The following is an 18,041-nucleotide window of genomic DNA, read 5'->3' on the forward strand; positions in this document are numbered from 1 at the left end:
AACAAGTATTGTTCACAATATTTTGACAAACTTTTTTTTAGGAAAACATAAGGAAACCTAACTATAGCAAATTTGATAGAACTAATAGCAAATTAAGAACTCAAATATGTAAAATAAAAGCACATATAGTTCAGCACAAGATTAACAAATCAAAACCGCACCAAATAATGTCACAAAACAACACAAAAACCAAAGGTTCAACAAGCTAGTCTAGGAATTAATGACATGTAAAGGACTACACATGACTCTAGACAAAACATATGATTGAAAAACAAAAACACATGCTATTCATTGTTATAATCCAATCACGGATTCAGTTTTATGGAATAGGCAAGACTCAAACAAAATTAAAAAGCACAAGCACAAAGAAACCTAAGGTAAAACCATATTGATTCAAGAAAAAAAGGAACAAGAAAGACTAATGAATCAATCAATTAATGTGACATGAGGATCCATCAAAATTGTGTGGAAAAACTAGATCCATACAGCAAACACAATCAAGACATGCAAAAGAAGGTTGAGACAAGACGAAACAATTTTAAAATGTGGAAGAAAATATGCACAAATATTTTTTGATGATGCCAAAGTGATTATAAAGCATTGAAGAAGAATCAAGGTTGAGCTAAAGCAAGTTGATGCAAGAACAAGATCTCAAGTTTTACATAGATAAGTTTTGTCAACTTAGCTAAAAATGTAATAGAATCTTTTAGAATTGCAAGTATGTTTGGCCTTGAGAATAAGTTTTCAAAAAACCTCAAATTAATCTCTTTAAATTTAAGCAAGTTTTAAATCTTTTGAAAGTAAGTAAAAATGTTTTTGAAAAACTTAACAAAAGCTTTAAAGAATAAGTTCAAATCATTTCTTAAAAGAGATTTGTGAAAGAAATTATTGATATAATTTTTTCTACATAAAAGTTTTTGAAACAATGAAAAAATATGTTCTGGTAATCCATTACCAGAACAAGGAAACTTCGAAGTTCATATTCTGAATACAAAATGTGTTCTGGTAATCGATTACCAGACCTTGTAATCGATTACCAGAAGATGAAACTTCAAAATTTGAATTTAAATTATACAAAGTTTCAAACATTTTGAACTTAAAAACCATTGTAATCGATTACTAGAGTATCTTTTTTGAAAAATTATAAAGAGTTACAACTCTTCATGAAAAGACATAACCTAAGAAACAATTGTCTATAAATACCTATAATTTTCAAAAATAGGTTATGAACTCTATTATGAAAAAGTCATATACAAAAACATCTTGGCCGAATTCATTTGCATTATTCTAAAAGAATTCATTAAGATCATAAAAGTGTATATCTACTCTTAAAAGAGAGTTATTTTGTAATTCCAAATTGATCATTGGATTTGTAAAGGAGAAAGGGTTTTTCTCCTAGTTGGTTTTTGAATCTCAACACAAGGAAAGGGAGTTCCAAGGTGTTGGAGGATTCAAGTCTTGTAAGGTTTACAAGAATAGTAGAAATCTCAAGTGGGAGACTTGAGGACTGGACGTAGGCAGGATTGGCCAAACCAATATAAAATTGAGTTTACAATTCTTCTTTCCCTACACTTTTAATTACTTGTTATTAATTGTGATTGAGTAGTTTGCATCATCATTCATTCTCTACATATAAATTTATCTAAGGAATTGAATTTGTAAGAAAGTAATTTGGAAAATTTTTATAAGAGGATAATTTGGAAAACTTAATTCATCCCCCCTTCCCTCCCCCCCCCCCCCCCCCCCCGTCTTAAGTTATACAAGGCTATTTGACTAACATAAAAGACAAGGAAACAAAACCTCAAGAGCACCATGGCTCTAGATACCAAAAATGATGGAAGTGACTTGGAGAAGTGATTGTTGTTCTTCCTCAAGCTCCATCCATTGTCCAATCTAGCTCCTGGAGGTTCATCAATGTTGAAAATGGCATAAGAAAGACAAGCCTCAAAGATTGTAGAAGCCACTCAAGTGGTTTGGTTCTTCTCAAAGGAGAAGAAGAAGTGAGAAACTAAGGTACAAAGGAGAAAGTCCTTTTTGAAGGTTCCTAAGGGAGAGAGTTTCTCCACAGTTTTGGCTCTTGGAAGAGAGAATTTGAGATAAAATTCTATTCATTAACATCCAAAAGTGTCTACAAATGAAAGGTTTAGAGATATATAGAAGTAGGTAGCTTGTGGAGGAAGCTAAGCTTAACCATGGTTCAAGAGAACCATGGTCGGCTTAACTTGACCATCCACAATGGTTTGGGAGGCTTGTGGAGCAAGCTTCTAACTTAGAAGCTTGGGAAGCAAGCTAAGTTAGAAGCTTGTAGCACAAGCTTCCCAAGGGTGCAAGACATGCTAGAAATTTCGGCCAAGATAAGCTTGTGGAGCAAGCTAGACTAAGCATGGTTCTAGAGACCAAGGTTAGCTTAGCTTGACCGTCCACCTTGGTTTGGGAGGCTTATGGACCAAGCTTCTAACTTAGAAGCTTTGGAAGCAAGCTAAGTTAGATGCTTGTAGCACAAGCTTCCCAAAGAAGCCAAGTGAGCAAGCTAATCCAACCAAGGATGAGGTGGGCGGCCAAGTCATATTTTCCATAATTAATCCAATCCAAAATTTTTGGAATTGGTTTATTAAGGTTCACCAAATGTTGGTGAGGCCTAGCTAAATCAATTCCCTGGAAAATAGGGAACAAAATAAGCCCAATATGTAAAATTTGGCCTAGGCCCAACTTTGGCCCATTTACTAGTTGCACCTGCACTCTTTGCTAATTGTCACCCCACATCTACTATTGAAAAATGTAAAATGAGTGACCTTTAAAACAAGGTCAAATGGAGTAAAAGTCTTCAAAGAACCTACTCTAAATTCACTATACAATGATCTATAAAAAAGAAACAAAGTGTCTCACAAATACAAAGGCAAAATAAACCTATACAAGTAATTACTATATTTACAAACATATGAAAGTTCTTCAAAATCATCTCATTCCTCTTGGTTCTTTTAATGTATCACCTCTTGGTTTCCTTGGCCTTGGCATATTTCCATCACCTTCGATATACAAGCATATAATCTTTTGTTCTATGGTATGGAAGTAGTCGAACCATATCTTAATTGAATGACTAATTGAGTAAAATATGAAGTCAGAGGTTAAAATTCCTAACCTAGTATTGGAGGATTGTGGTATTTGGAGGGTAGTCAATGAGATAATCTCATAGGTGACTTAGTTAACCTAGTTAATGTCGTGGTAGACTCATACCTAAATTGTTCTACCTTGACATAGTATCATACTTCATTGTTTAAGTAGTAAAGTTTTAGAAATCAAACTAAGTTATCTATACCCGACTCTATTATGAGACCTAATGTTGTACTATACCTGACTTGGTTGAGATAGGTCTAACACTGTGATTCAATAGGGATAAACTATTTAAACTATTCATCTTAGTTGTAGGAGATCTTTGTAGTTGAAATGCATGATGACGCATCAATTGTATTTATATGTCTATAGATTATGTCGTTCTATTAAAGGTGTTGAGGTGGATGATAGTCTAATGTGTGTTTGTGTTGTTTTATGATTTTTATGATGTATTGACTATATAATTGTATATGTTGTTTGGTAATATGTATATGTGCATATTGAAAGTTGTTAAGTTGAAGGTGTAAAGATGTAGAAGTTGTTATCTAATGAAAGTTGTGAGTGTGATGTCGTCTAATGATTATGTGTTGTATTTGTATTTATAACGAAGTTGTCTTGTTGTACACGTTGTTTGAGTGCCTTAAGTTGTATGACGAGACTTGATATGATGTAATGAATGATGTTCATTTTAAGTTGTTTATGTTGCATGTTATTGTATGACATTGATTTTGTATCACAAGCTTATCCTATGTTTTTCCTTGTGGTTTGAGACTATTATGAGTAGAATTTGTATGAAAGCAAGACAAGATTAGCGAGTTGAGTGCTGCTGTTCGGTGATGGGCCACAACGGAGTTAATTCTTTTTTTTATTTTACTACCCCAAGGTAGTTAGATTTTGTATAAACGCTTGATCGACGACTAAATGTAGTTACTTTTCTGTATTAAGTATATATATATATATATATATATATATATATATATATATATATATATATATATATATATATTTACTTACATAAGATTTACCTACTTGTTTGCATGATATTCTAGCCTATCATTTGATGCAAATGCTTCCACTTAATTATTGTTGGATCATAATAAGTGTATTGACCAGCGTCATTACACAACAATAATAAAATTTAAATTTAAAATCTCATACCAAGTATAGGTAATTCCTACAGTAAAACCAATTTAATTGACTTATTTATGAAAAAAACTATTAATTTCATCCATTACGAGTAATATAATTATATATATATATATATATATATATATATATATATATATATGTAATTTTAATGCATTAAAAATTTATCACTTTAGTTACTATTTAGAGAAGAGATTGTTTTGGTACCGAATCGGTGATTAATTCGTATTTAAACGTGTAAGCCATGATAATTTTTTTTTTACCACAGTAAGCCATAAATTTCAGAAAAATATAAAAATGTAATTTGAATACAGTTCAGAAGTACATTTGGAAGATTTTCCATGAAAAATAAAGAGCTTTTAAAAAAAAAATCTAAAAATATTTCTAAATTTGTATCTAAAGTCTAAATAGAATTATATTGTTGTCAAATTTGTGCACTTTACCGTTTGGCCTTGTTTAGTTCAAGAAGTTTAGGTTTCCCCTTAGTTTTCGTAATTTTTGTTCACTGATCCCTTTTTTGGATTTTTTGTTTAAAAAATATCCCTTCACAAGTTCTTAGCACACCATATAATAACGTCGTAAATTTCAGGTAATAAAAAAGCATTTTTATATTAGGAAGTAGTAAAATGTGGTTATTTTAAATTTTTATTTATCCTTTCCTAGAATTTAAAAATTGATAATTAACCCCTGTCAAATTTAATTAATTACTTAGTCAACCCTAATATAAATTTGAAAATTACTAATTTACCCCTAGATAATTGCTAAAAGAATCTTTTCACGTTTGAAAAACTCTAATAGAAACAAAAACATGGGACATAAATTTATGTTATGTGAAAAAATGAATTAATTATTTAAAATTAGGGTAATAAGAGGATTGAAATTACTTTTAATAAATTAGCTTGTTCTATAATTACTAATTATTACGTAAGTATACCTTAAATAAATTAAGTATTTAAATGTTTTTTGAATTAACCACAACAATTAGAGATCTTCATGCTTAAATAAATACTAGCATTCTAGTTTGTATAATATATGGACTAAGTATATATTATATATAGCTAAAATTTATAATAAATTAGATATACAAATAAATATAATGTTTGACTTTATAAATTAATATTAAAAAAAATTTATAAATAATTTTTTTAATATATAAATCATATTTAAGATTTATGATATATAATTTATATTATAGTATAAGATTATTTTTATTTATTGATAATTTATTTTAAAATATTAAACTTTAATTTATAAATAATTATAATAAATAGAAATTAAATTAAATAAAAAATTCCATCAAAATAAAATTCTAAACATAATCTTTCATAAAATAATTATTTGTGTTTAATATGGAATAATTGATTAAATATGAAATAAAATAATTTTTATTTTATAATTCAATCATGCTAATATTAGATTAGGAAGACAAATTAATCCAGATGAAATTCAGTCTTAAGCACTTTTTACTTGGTGCCTCATATTATTTAGTCCCTTGATCACTTGATTACTAGCTAGATTAACATTAGTTAATAAAACTTTTACACAATTAAGCATGGAATTACACGGTACCGATGGAATATTTCCAATAATAGATAAAGTTGTCCTAGGTTTAAATATCAAAACCTGTGGCAAAAAATGTACCTCAACTAACCTTTGTGATTCTCAATCATTCAGTAGCATTTAATCTCCTTCATTTTGATTTGACAATTAATGTTTATATCTTGGTCGTCACTCTTAGGGTGATCTTGGTTGGAGTTGAACCCAAGTAAAGGTTATTCACTTGGAAACAAACCAAATTATCTTCTTAACTAGAGTTATAATTTAACTCACCATCAGGTTACTTCATAAAATCCTTTTTTTTTCCTTTAAATATATTTTTGATTTCTATCAAATGAACAAATTTTAGTATTAATTTTATATTAAAAATTATTTTTTTCTTTTTAAAATTTAAAATTATTATTTTTAGTCTTTATTATTATTTAATTATTTTTAACTGTTTATTTATTTATTAAAAAATTAAATTTAATATAAAACATGAATTATTAAATAAAATAAGTCAACCAAGAGAATAACTGAATTCCTTCCACACATATATTTATCTGTTTATCTATCTATCTATCTATTTATAATCCTTTTATTAGTATAAAAACACTTTTGTTTCAAATTTTTTTCATAAAAATGTATCACAAATGAATTTTTAAAATTGATTTCCAACCACACGTTAAGCAGATAATTGTACTTATAGATTATCATCTAATATTCTTATTTTTATTAAATACAAAATTGATAAAGTTATAAAATTTGAAGAGACTCAATAATTAAGAAATGTTTATCAATAATCTAATCACATATACATCAAATCTATAATTGAATTTGCATCGCCAACATATTTTCATTAAATACTTTTTAAGAAATCAACAAGATTGAATCCAGCCAAACATTTTTCTCTCCAAAATGCAATGCCTCTATTTTCCTCTAAGGAATGATCTCAATATTATTTTATAAATATATTATAGGGCATAAAGAATCAAAGATGCACATAGAACACGTCAGTTAATCTTTGAACAAGTCCTTAAAATAGTATTTCATAAAAGTTATTAACAAATTAATCCTTTGAAGATTATAACGATGATTAAATTTATCATTTTATGTTATTAGTTATTACTTTAATCTTTTATAGTAAAAAAACAAGATTGTAAAATTTTCAAGGAATAATGTGATGTAATTAGATATTACTTGTAAGGTTCCATGTTGTTCACTAGTCATTGTATGGTATGGTGATAGTTAACTAGTAGCTACTGGGCACTGAAATGTGTACAAGTGGCTTTCATATTGTGGAAAACTACAACATTATTGTAAAAAAAAAGGGCACCAACATTATTTGTGAGAATCCAACATTTTGTTCCTTTGCTCAGTATTAAATCTAAAAATAGGCTTTTGATAGCTCCATAATGTGACCCATTGTTGTTTTCCACTCACTATGCCAAATAAAATGTTCTTTCATGGTTATTTTCTTGGGTCTTTGTTTTTGTTCTTTTGACACCTCATCAATTTTTTTATGACTCATGGGCCGAGTGGATGTTGAAAGAAAACTTGCTTGTCTCATTTGGGCCCACTACACCAAAGCACAGCTCCAAGTCACTAACACAGTGTATGGTCACTTTAGAGTGAAAACAATTCTTGACACTTCTAACTCTAACTTTATTGGTCATTTTTGTTTGAATTATTATTTATGAAATTAATTGTTTAAACCACACACACAAACCTCAATAATTTATTTTTTATTATGATATTTAAATTAAAAAGTGTTTAATGCAAGTCCATGAACTTTTTCAAAATTTTTAACTAGGTTCTTAAAATAAAATAAAAAATAAAAAAAAACCGTGATTAGATTTATTTTATATATATTTTTTGTAATTTAGTCCTTATGATTGAGAATTTAGTTACAATTCATGAAATTTTATAAAATATTTTTAATATTTGTGTACATGGATACTATATTAGATTATTATTTTTGTGTCATCATCCATATCTATTAAGAATATTTTGTAAAGTTTCATGAGTTGTAATTGGATTTCTAACCTCAAGGACTAAGTTAAAAGAAGGAGAATTGAATTTCTGACCTCAACGACTAAAATATATATATTTTTTTATCATTTTATCTTTGTAAGATATTTATGTTTGATTCTTATTTTTCTAAAATTTGAAATCACTAAGCTAATTTGGTCTTTAATATTCATTTCAAGACAAATAAATAATATTTACTTTAGACATATTAAAACATTTTGTCTTAGTCTCATGCAAATATAGTACTACAAACGCTCTCTACCTACGTGATAATCTTTTGAGTTAGCAACAATCGTATATATAGTATCTCAATCAAAATTAATCACTAGTTAAGTGGTAAAAAAGTATTCGTGCCAAAAACAAAATAGCACTACAAATAATAATGAGTGTGACCAAACTCTTAACCTTTTATTCAATAGACAAGTAATTAAACAATATAACATGATTATAGAAAAAAAAAACAATAAGTTTTTTTGAAAAGAGACAAAAGACAAGAAAAAGAATACAATAGCTAATTAAAACCAGAATTTATTGATTTTACATTATAAATAACATATTTAAACCATATAATTATAATCAGCTACTACAACTAATAATGTGCGTGTTATGAGAGAAAAATACTTTTGTCTTGTTGAAAGATTAAATCTCAGATATTAATATGGAAAAAAATGTTAATTGGATTCAGTCAAAATAAATAATGAGCAAAGACATCACATGTGCATTTGCCTTGGTCGTTTATATCATTAACAATGGACATGTGGGGCTGAATCGAGGACAATAATGGGACTAGAAAACACAATACTACACTTCGATAAACATTACAATGTGTCCTAATGTCATTAACTGCATGCCATGCTACGCAAAAATATCACCATGCGTGTAATTTTAACCTTTTCAGTGTCCTCACTATGAACAACCAAACAAACTTTTCAGTGCCCATTGTAAATTTAACTCATCTTGCATGTGAAGATTAAGTTCTTTATAAAAATGGTTTGATGCTTCGCAGAGTTCAATTGTGTAACTTTAAACCACACAAGGTTTTTTCAATATGCTTCAGGAAGAACAATATTGCATGCTCAATATACCATGTTAGAATTGTGGAAGAAAAAAAAACAAGAAGATATTATTATTATTATTATTATTATTATTATTATTATTATTAATATTAATATTATTATTAAAGGATAAAAGAATTGTAACTTATGTAGGAACATACAGCTGTTACTGACATGGTGACAGTCAACAAACCACAAAAGGAAAAATAATCTGACAGAGAAACAGAAAACTCAATGATAACAAGAGAAAAGTTAGACACATTTATTTGATTTTTTTTATTGGTTAAATTTTATTAAAAAAATATATAATTTGATGGATTCTATATTCTTTTTAATGATTATGATTTTACAATTTTTGATAAAATTTTAACTAAAAGTACCATTTACATTAAAAGAAGTGTTTGGTATTACTTCTCTATGTAATAAACCTCTCTAAACTAATCATACTAATTGATGGATATAACTGTAATTGTAGAAAATTTCTAGTATTTTAAGCTAACTTTGTATAGTAAGCAACAAGCAAAGCTGCAATTAGAAACATAAAATTATAAGAATACATTTAATAATAATATATCTATACTTGAAAGTAATTCTCTATTTTCTTGTATACATTCTTTTAAACAATTTTAACCTTTTAAATAACAATTAAATTATAATAATAATAGTTAACAATAGTCACAAAAGTTGTTTTTAGTATAAAAGTTTTGTTTTTAAAATTATTATATTGAATAAGAAGAATCACACACTCTTTTTTTTTTTTTTGATGATGAATCACACACTATCTTACTAACATGTAAAATGATCTTCATGCTTTCAATTATTTAAAAACTATCCTATAAATATGAAATTATTTATGATTTATTTTATATAAAAAAAATCTTTTTACCTACAAAAGTAATTTTGGTTTCCTTAACAACTACCATTGTCGATTATACTATATTATGTATACATAGCCGTGGCTTTTTCGGCTTGCAATGTTTATTGTGTGCTGCAATTTAATGAAGTGATACACATTTAGAAGAGATAATGGCAGATCAATCTTTTTCTACACCTTTTTTCCTATTTATTTATTGTTACTTTGCAATTTATAATTTATGTTATCTTGACTAATGCGTTTTGATAGTGTTTGGCAGTTGAACACTATCAAGACATTTAGTACTTTTATGGACTATGATATTCAATTGATATTTTTACAATCTTTTTATCACGTGAACTTTTGTCCCATTTTTTTTTTTATAAAAAAAATCAGCCTCTTCTTCATATACAAACAAATCCAATATGTAAATATTTTTCAAATTTATTTATAATATGTATGCTTTCTAAAAAGATAGATGCATGTAAGGTACAATTTCAACCCATAAATTAACATTATTATTTTTCTTCTTATTTTCTTATCTTTTAAAGAGCTTATGATGAAAGTTTTCCTGTTCTCTTTCGTTTCTCAAATGAAAAAAAGTTGGTTAAACAATATTGTTAACTATTATATAATGTTTAACTTAAACATTCTCATCATAGAATTAAATTGTGTCATAAACATTTCATGACAAAACTTATTTACTTGTGCGGTTAAGTTATTATTGTAATGACTCGTCATAATTATTATATTATATGAATTATTATTAATGATGAAAGTTAAATTACTAGAAAATATAAAATTAAAGAAAGAAACGTGTTATATATATAGAATGTGAATATAAAAGTAAAATATATATATATTAATATTATAGACAAGTTATATATATATATAGAAATTCCAAAATAATCCTATGTTTTAGTGTCAGTTGAGTATAATTATACAAGTTATATAAAGTAGCACCAACATCAAGAAAATGTGACATCATCTATCAATAATAACTTTTCAAGCTTAACCTTGATCTGCTCTCATGTAATGCATGATCATCGCAATTCAAATCAACATAGAAACAAAAGGGTAAGCTAGAATTCAAAAATATGTAAGTTAGAGTTCAAAAATATGTAATCATAAAAAAAATTATACAATACAACATATCAAACACACACTTGAAAACTAAACACCAAACTCATCAAGCATCTCATACAATCATGCCAATAAGATATTCATACCATGCATATGAACACACCCCAATATAGTCATCACATGCATACACCTCTACTAATGTGTTATTACGCATTTACCTATGAAAATCTCCTAACAACATGAATAGTTTAAGTGACTCCACCCTATCGAACCAATCCAATCATTTTCACACCTAATATGTCAGCTCAATAACAGCAAAATAAGATATCAATCATTTCTCTAGTTTTTCAGATTTTGTCACTTATATTAGAAAAGTTCGGTTATAACATTATGAATAGTATAACTGGATACAAGTTCACTATGACTTAATATACATTATAAAGTCACATATTGAATTCACCCACTGATTATCCGTAAGGAACCATACAACCTTTTCACATACTTGGTTTAAGTTTGTAGCCCTTGACCTCTTACCTTACTTAATCACTAATTAAGGACCTAGAGGAAACTCAACACACCAGAAAACCCTTTCCAAGAGACACACCTACTTATGGAGGGTTTTCCACTAGTGGCCTACCCAAGCACCGCTCCAAGATTCCCCTATGTGGGATCTTCAATTTTCAAAAACATGCTCTCTTCTCAAATTCTAAGTTAGCCAACATGTCTTAATGCCTAAAGCATTCTTGGCATCCACACCTCAACATTCATCATCTATATATACATTACCCTTGGTCAATACACATAGAGATCAAATTGCACCAATCAGGTATAACATATCAATGCTTAACACCTAAACCAATAATAACATACCAATTCAACACTCTAACCATGCAATTTATAGCATCAATCATACATAGTATATTAATGCTACTCACCATTTCAAGTACATAAGTATAGTATGCCATTGCTTATTATCATCATTCTACATACAACATGTAATAGATTAAACAATCTTATTCGTGTTAATCAAATTCACTCGTCATACAACATGTATCAATATACAACTTATCAAAATCAACTATCATATAATGACAACTTTCACATGAAATATCATACAGAGAGTTATACTCGTCATATCAAGTTCATCATTATCTATGAAAGCAAAAAAGATTATCTAAAACTCTTATGAAGACCTCAAGTTCTAATTTCACCATCTATTATAATAAAAATTGTAATAATAAAAAAAAAACCGCAACATTTTTTACTAATTCTAAAGTTTGACCTTTGCTCACTAAAAAGGTTATAAATTGAGTTCTAAATCTCCTTTTTAGGCGATTCCAAAGCCATTGGAAATCTAACATTTAAGACTAAAACTTTTATGAAGACAACAAAATCTAATTTGAAAAGCACTAATCTGCTCAACGGATTTCTTCCAAACACACCCTTGATTCTCATCTCCAATTTTGCTCAAGTATTTCAAAATTTTTCAGCAGATTTATGACCGAGACAATATTTGTTTCTCACAATTTGGGGTTTTCAAGCCTCTTTAATCCATCCCAAGCTCACCTATAAGCTCTAAACTTAAATTTAAACCACCAACACTCATCTAGACATCATCAATCCTTCATTTCCAACAACAAAAAAACTTACAACCAGGATTTGGGTACAAAATCAACAAATTTAAGATTTTTCCCCCAAAAACCTCTAAGAAACTAAGAATAACAAGTCCCTCATTGCAAACCAGTTTAGCATTCACACAATTATGTATCAAATAAGCATTCATACCACACATGCAACATGAAAATCCACACAACTACCAAGATCAAGTCCTAGCTCCCCTTACCTCAATCCCGAACAATCAAAATTGAAGAAAAGAAAGAAGAAGAAGAGGAAGAATGTTCGAGCTCTTAACCTCCCAAAGCTTTGGACCAACCCATAGATTCTAAATTCTAGGAAGAAGAAATAGAATGCCTCACTGGAACTAAGAAGAAGAAATAAAGGTTTTAGTCACTGAAATTCTTAACTCAACCAAAAAGAAAACATACATGCGTACCACTTAACTAAAGAAAAGCAGACTCCTAGAGTCCTAGTACAGTGTTATAGTTATTTTTCAATATTTATATGAGAATGTCCGAAAAACTAGTAGTAAACAAGTTTTTCCCTCTCAATTGCTATATACGAAATCCTAGTAATATCTTTTTATTATTGTTCTATTTTTATTGTTTCGTCATTTCTCCTAAAAACAGGTATAATTGTCGTGTTGTCGTCATATTCTCCCACAATGACATCCAAAAATGTAAGTAACGTATCAATACTCGTACATAAATGTGTAACATTAATGTTTTATCTTTTTCTTACGCTTTTATTGGATATTTTTTCAGCACTTTCTATAATCTCGTTTTACGAAAAAGGTTTTGAAAAGATAATATATATATACATATATATATATATATGTTAAAATATCTCGTATAATATATTGAATGATGTTTTAATGATTATTATAATAATGACATCTTAAGTTATTTTTTTTAAATAAAGGTGTTGCATTTCTATCAAAAAAATTATAAAATATTTTAACATATATATTCTATAGGAATTCATCATATCAGGACATCATATTAATGAATTGGATGATCTGATAAAATGATCAATAACTTTATTAGAATTATGTGTAAAAATGTTTTACACCGAAATTATATTTACTTGAATTTAAAAAATAATTTATACTCCATAACAAATATTAAATTTATATAAAAAATACTATTTTTTAAATTATGCATTACTTATAAAATACAGTTGAAATTTTCTTTTTATATATATTGATAGTTAAATATAAGAAATATTTAATTGAAAGACTTTGATTAAAAATTTCGTAGTTGATAAAAAAATGAGATTCACATTTTATTTAAACTAAATATTGAACATAAATTTCATTTAAAACTTTAAAAAAAAATTTATTGCAACTCTACATTTAAAGAAGGTGTAGAGCAAATAGAATATGCGATAATGGGTATGAGTATATAGGTATCCAATGAGTACAAAGATGAGAATTAAATATGTTGCCTACATGGATATGTGGTTAAGTCCAAATCTCCTTTTTTCTAGTTACATCCCTCCTAAAATATTAATTACAAAAAAATAAAATTTCTACTCTACTTGACCCAAAAATATAAGGTCAAAAATAAAGAAAAATATTTAAAAGGAAAATATTAACAAAGAAGATAAAGTTAGCTACTAAAAGTAATCCAAAACTCAATAAGAATTTGGGTCTTTTTTCCTTTAAGCCTACCCACTCCTCTTAAGGCCTTTAGGACTTGGCCATTTGACATGATTTCATCTATTTTCATCCCCGGTACCTTTCTATTTTTAATACTTGGTAACTTTGAACGTATTATCCATGTCTAACTTCTTTATGCACACTTAAAGATCCTCAAGTTATGAGTTAAGTATTCACATTCAAGTGTAACAAGTGATTCTGTTGCTTTTTTATATTTCACACTATGGGGAGGAAATCGTTTGGTTTCATGTTAACACATCATGGCATAAAAGTCAATCCTAACAGATGCAAAACCTTCATAAGAACAATAATGAGCACTCAAAATGTAAAAAGGAGAAAACTTGCCTCCTTTTTGAGATTCTTTCCTAAGATGATCGAGGAGGAAAAAATCTTCTATGAACTACTAAAGAAGCCTAAGGAGTTTCGTTAAGATGAGGAGTGTGTGGTTTCCTTTCAACACTATGGCTTTCCTAGCAAACTCTCCCATACTTAGTGGACTAGACCCCAACGCCAACCTACTCTTATACATTCGCTATAAGAGAAGCCATAAGCCTAGCTTTAGTCCAAGAGATTGAAAAGAAGCAAGTGTTGATCTATTTTTTAGGTCACTATATAACTTAGAATGAATGTGCCAACATAAAGAAGTTAGCCTTGGAACTTGTGTCTTTAGCACAACGCCCAAGAGTTTACTTCCAAAGCCACTAGGTAATTGTTAAGACTAGCTACCTTATCAAGAAAACTTTGAGAAAGCCCCAACTTGTAGGACGAATGATTGTCTAGTTAGTTGAATTATTTGTGTATGGTTTATAGTATGAAAGTCAAGGTCCAACAAAGGCACAATGCTTAGTGGACTTCATGGTTAAGCTTATACCTTCACCATAGACAATCAATGATTAGTGGACATTTTACATTGATATATCCTCAAATATGAAAATCGATGGAGCATGAATCATACTACAAGGGCCTGAAAACTTGATGCTAGAATAGTGTTTGAGATTTAAGTTTAGAGTTTCCAACAACCATGTAAGGTGCTAATAATTGTCAAATATGTATAATATTTTTAGTAATATTAATTATCAAGCATGTTTTATGATTTTTGGTTGTGTTTTTACCAAAAATAAGTAATAAAAATTAGATTTGTTCATTTACATGCATTTTTATGGTTTATTATTTTTTTTTAGTTTTTTGGCTTTATTAGACACAAGAAGAACAAGAGAAGAGAAAAACTCATAAGAAAAATATAAAAAAAAAACAAGAAGAATAAGGACTTGTTCCAAGGAGTCTCGCTTAAGGCAAGACATTCTTTTCACTTGAGCGAGACTTTGGTTACAAGCAAAGGAGACATGATGCAGTTGGCTTGCTTAAGCGAGATCATTTACTCACTTAAGCAAGAGTATCCATTGGAAGAATTATGAAGTCTCGCTTAAGTGAGTGATATGTAATAGGCCCAATATCGAAGGCTTATAAAAGGCTAAAAAGCTATAAGTAGAATACAATTTCATTAAAAGGAAAAAATATTAGGCTTTAGAGAGAAAAAATGAAGCAAAAGCCTTCACAACAGATCCCTCAAAAACCTTTTCAACATCTTTGTGATTCAGGATTAGTCATGAGTGGCTAAGTGTGGAGTAAAAACAAGCACAAGAATGACGGGTTGAATTGTGAATTGTGCCTATCAAATAACTTAACACTTTTTCATAAGTAGTAAAGTAAAAATTTCTTTTGAAAAGTGCAGGTGAAGTAAAGCAAAGAACATGAGGTAATTTTATATCAATTCATATCAATGATCGAGATTACATCTAGTTCTTGATCAAGTTCCACTATCTTTCACAAAGATATAAGTATTTTTTACATAGGCCACTTCTGACTCAACTTAAGTGTTCTTTGATTTGTCTCTTCAAGTAAACTACCCAATTATGGTTTTAAACAACAAAGTCTCTCCAAGATTCTACACCAAGTGTTCTTTAAACAACAAAACTTCTTTAAGCTTCAAGCAAAAACACAAATTTTAAGCTAAGATTAAAAAAAATCATGTTATGCACAAGACATGATAAACATTTTTAGTACAAAGAATCTCTTTAAAAAGAATATAATAAAGAATGAGATTGTGTATTGTGTTCTCTTCTCTAAACTTGTCCAAGCTTCTTATAAAAGTCGTTCTGGAAGGCGGCTGTTGCAAAATCCTTTAGTCTTCCTTTTTGGTTTGATTCATCTTTGTTTCTTGTGTGAAAATGTGTCCATTGGTGCAATTAATGCTTTTATTTAATGTATTTTATCAAATGATCACTTCTTATCTAATCAACAATGTTGCTTATCAATTTTAGGTACAAAGGGTAAGGAATTGTAGCATGTATCAATTCAAAAAAACTTTTAGTTGACTTTTTGTATTTCAAGGGATCTTTTAGTCCTTTTTCTAATGAAAAGAAAATATTGTCCTTTTTTAGTTGTTCCAAGTACCAAAGAAGTTTTTATTTCTTTGATTTGTTGAGGTATATGTTGAAAATAGATGATAGAAACATCAAACATAATAAATATGATAATAAATACATTCATTTGAGACATACAATATGTTTAGTCTGATATATGAACATCCATAAAACTTAGTCTGGTATGTTATTTTTATATGATATATGCTATCATATTATAATATAGTATTTTTATGCTTTACAAAAACATATGTATTTGTTATCATTAAAACATAAATTTTAGGAGTCATAATTCATCCTTTGATCTCACATTCTCTCCCTTTTTGATGGAGACAAACACATTTTTGAAAAAACAAAATTTAAGCATATGAAAAATAATCGTGTTTAATTTAGACAATATATCAACATATGTAGAGCACATATATATAGCATCACACATCATAACATATATCAAAGTATATGAGAGTAATATATAAAAGAGTTTGAAACAAAGATCCCTTAAGATAGAGCGTTAAAAACAAAGTTTCAAAAGCCAAAAGAAAAAACACTTGTTATAAAAGGATATCTTAAAATAGTACTCAATTTTTTTCTTCTACTACTTCAACTTCTTTTGCTTCCCCCTCCCCCACTTTGACACTAGCAAAAGAGTACTCCACAATAGAGTCGTCGTCATCAAAGCTCCAATACAACTAAAACTTGCTAGAAATCATCTTGCCATTAAAATAAAATTATAACATCATTTACTAATTTATTCATTAAAAAAATGTGATAATATCGTATGACTACTCAACCAATATTCTTAACTTGTTTCCCAAGACTTATCAAAGAGATAAAATCAACTTTTATTACAATTAATTTCCTAAGGCTTATCAAAGCAATGTGAGACATTTTAGGCATACTATAACATATAAATTTGATTTCCTTACATTAAATAAGCAAGCCAAGTATGAAGATCTCATAGCTGATTTGAATTTGGCTGCTAAAATGGGAATTGAGAAGTTTTTATGTAGAAGTGACTATCTATTGATGGTTGGATAGTTGAAGGGAGAATATCAAATAGAAGATGAACAATTATTGAAGTATTATCATTTGGTAACTCGATTGAAGGATAAATTCTCAAACTTCAATATTAAACATATACCTAGAGAAGAAAACATATGAACCAACATATTGTCCAAACTAGTTAGTACTCGAAGGCCTGAGCAGCACAAGATAATTCTATAAGTAAGCACTTACAAGCCCAAACATTATGATGATGGAATTGAGAGAAGATAAATACTAGATGGACTCAATCATTGCTTATTTCAAAAATGATATAGTTCCTGAAGATCCAATTGAAGCCCAAAATCTCTGACTTTGAGAAACCAACTATTGTATTATTATACAAGACAAGATTTTCTACCCATTTTGTAGAAATGTCTCACAAAGTCACAATCTGAATACATGTTGGATGAGATTCACCGAGGATGTGTGGCATGCATTCAAAAGGATGATTAATGTTGGTAAGAGTCCTTTGAGCTGAGTAT

The sequence above is a fragment of the Cajanus cajan genome, chromosome 1 (genome assembly GCF_000230855.2).
Source record: "Cajanus cajan strain Asha chromosome 1, NIPB_CcT2T_4, whole genome shotgun sequence".
In the NCBI taxonomy this organism is placed as follows: Eukaryota; Viridiplantae; Streptophyta; class Magnoliopsida; order Fabales; family Fabaceae; genus Cajanus; species Cajanus cajan.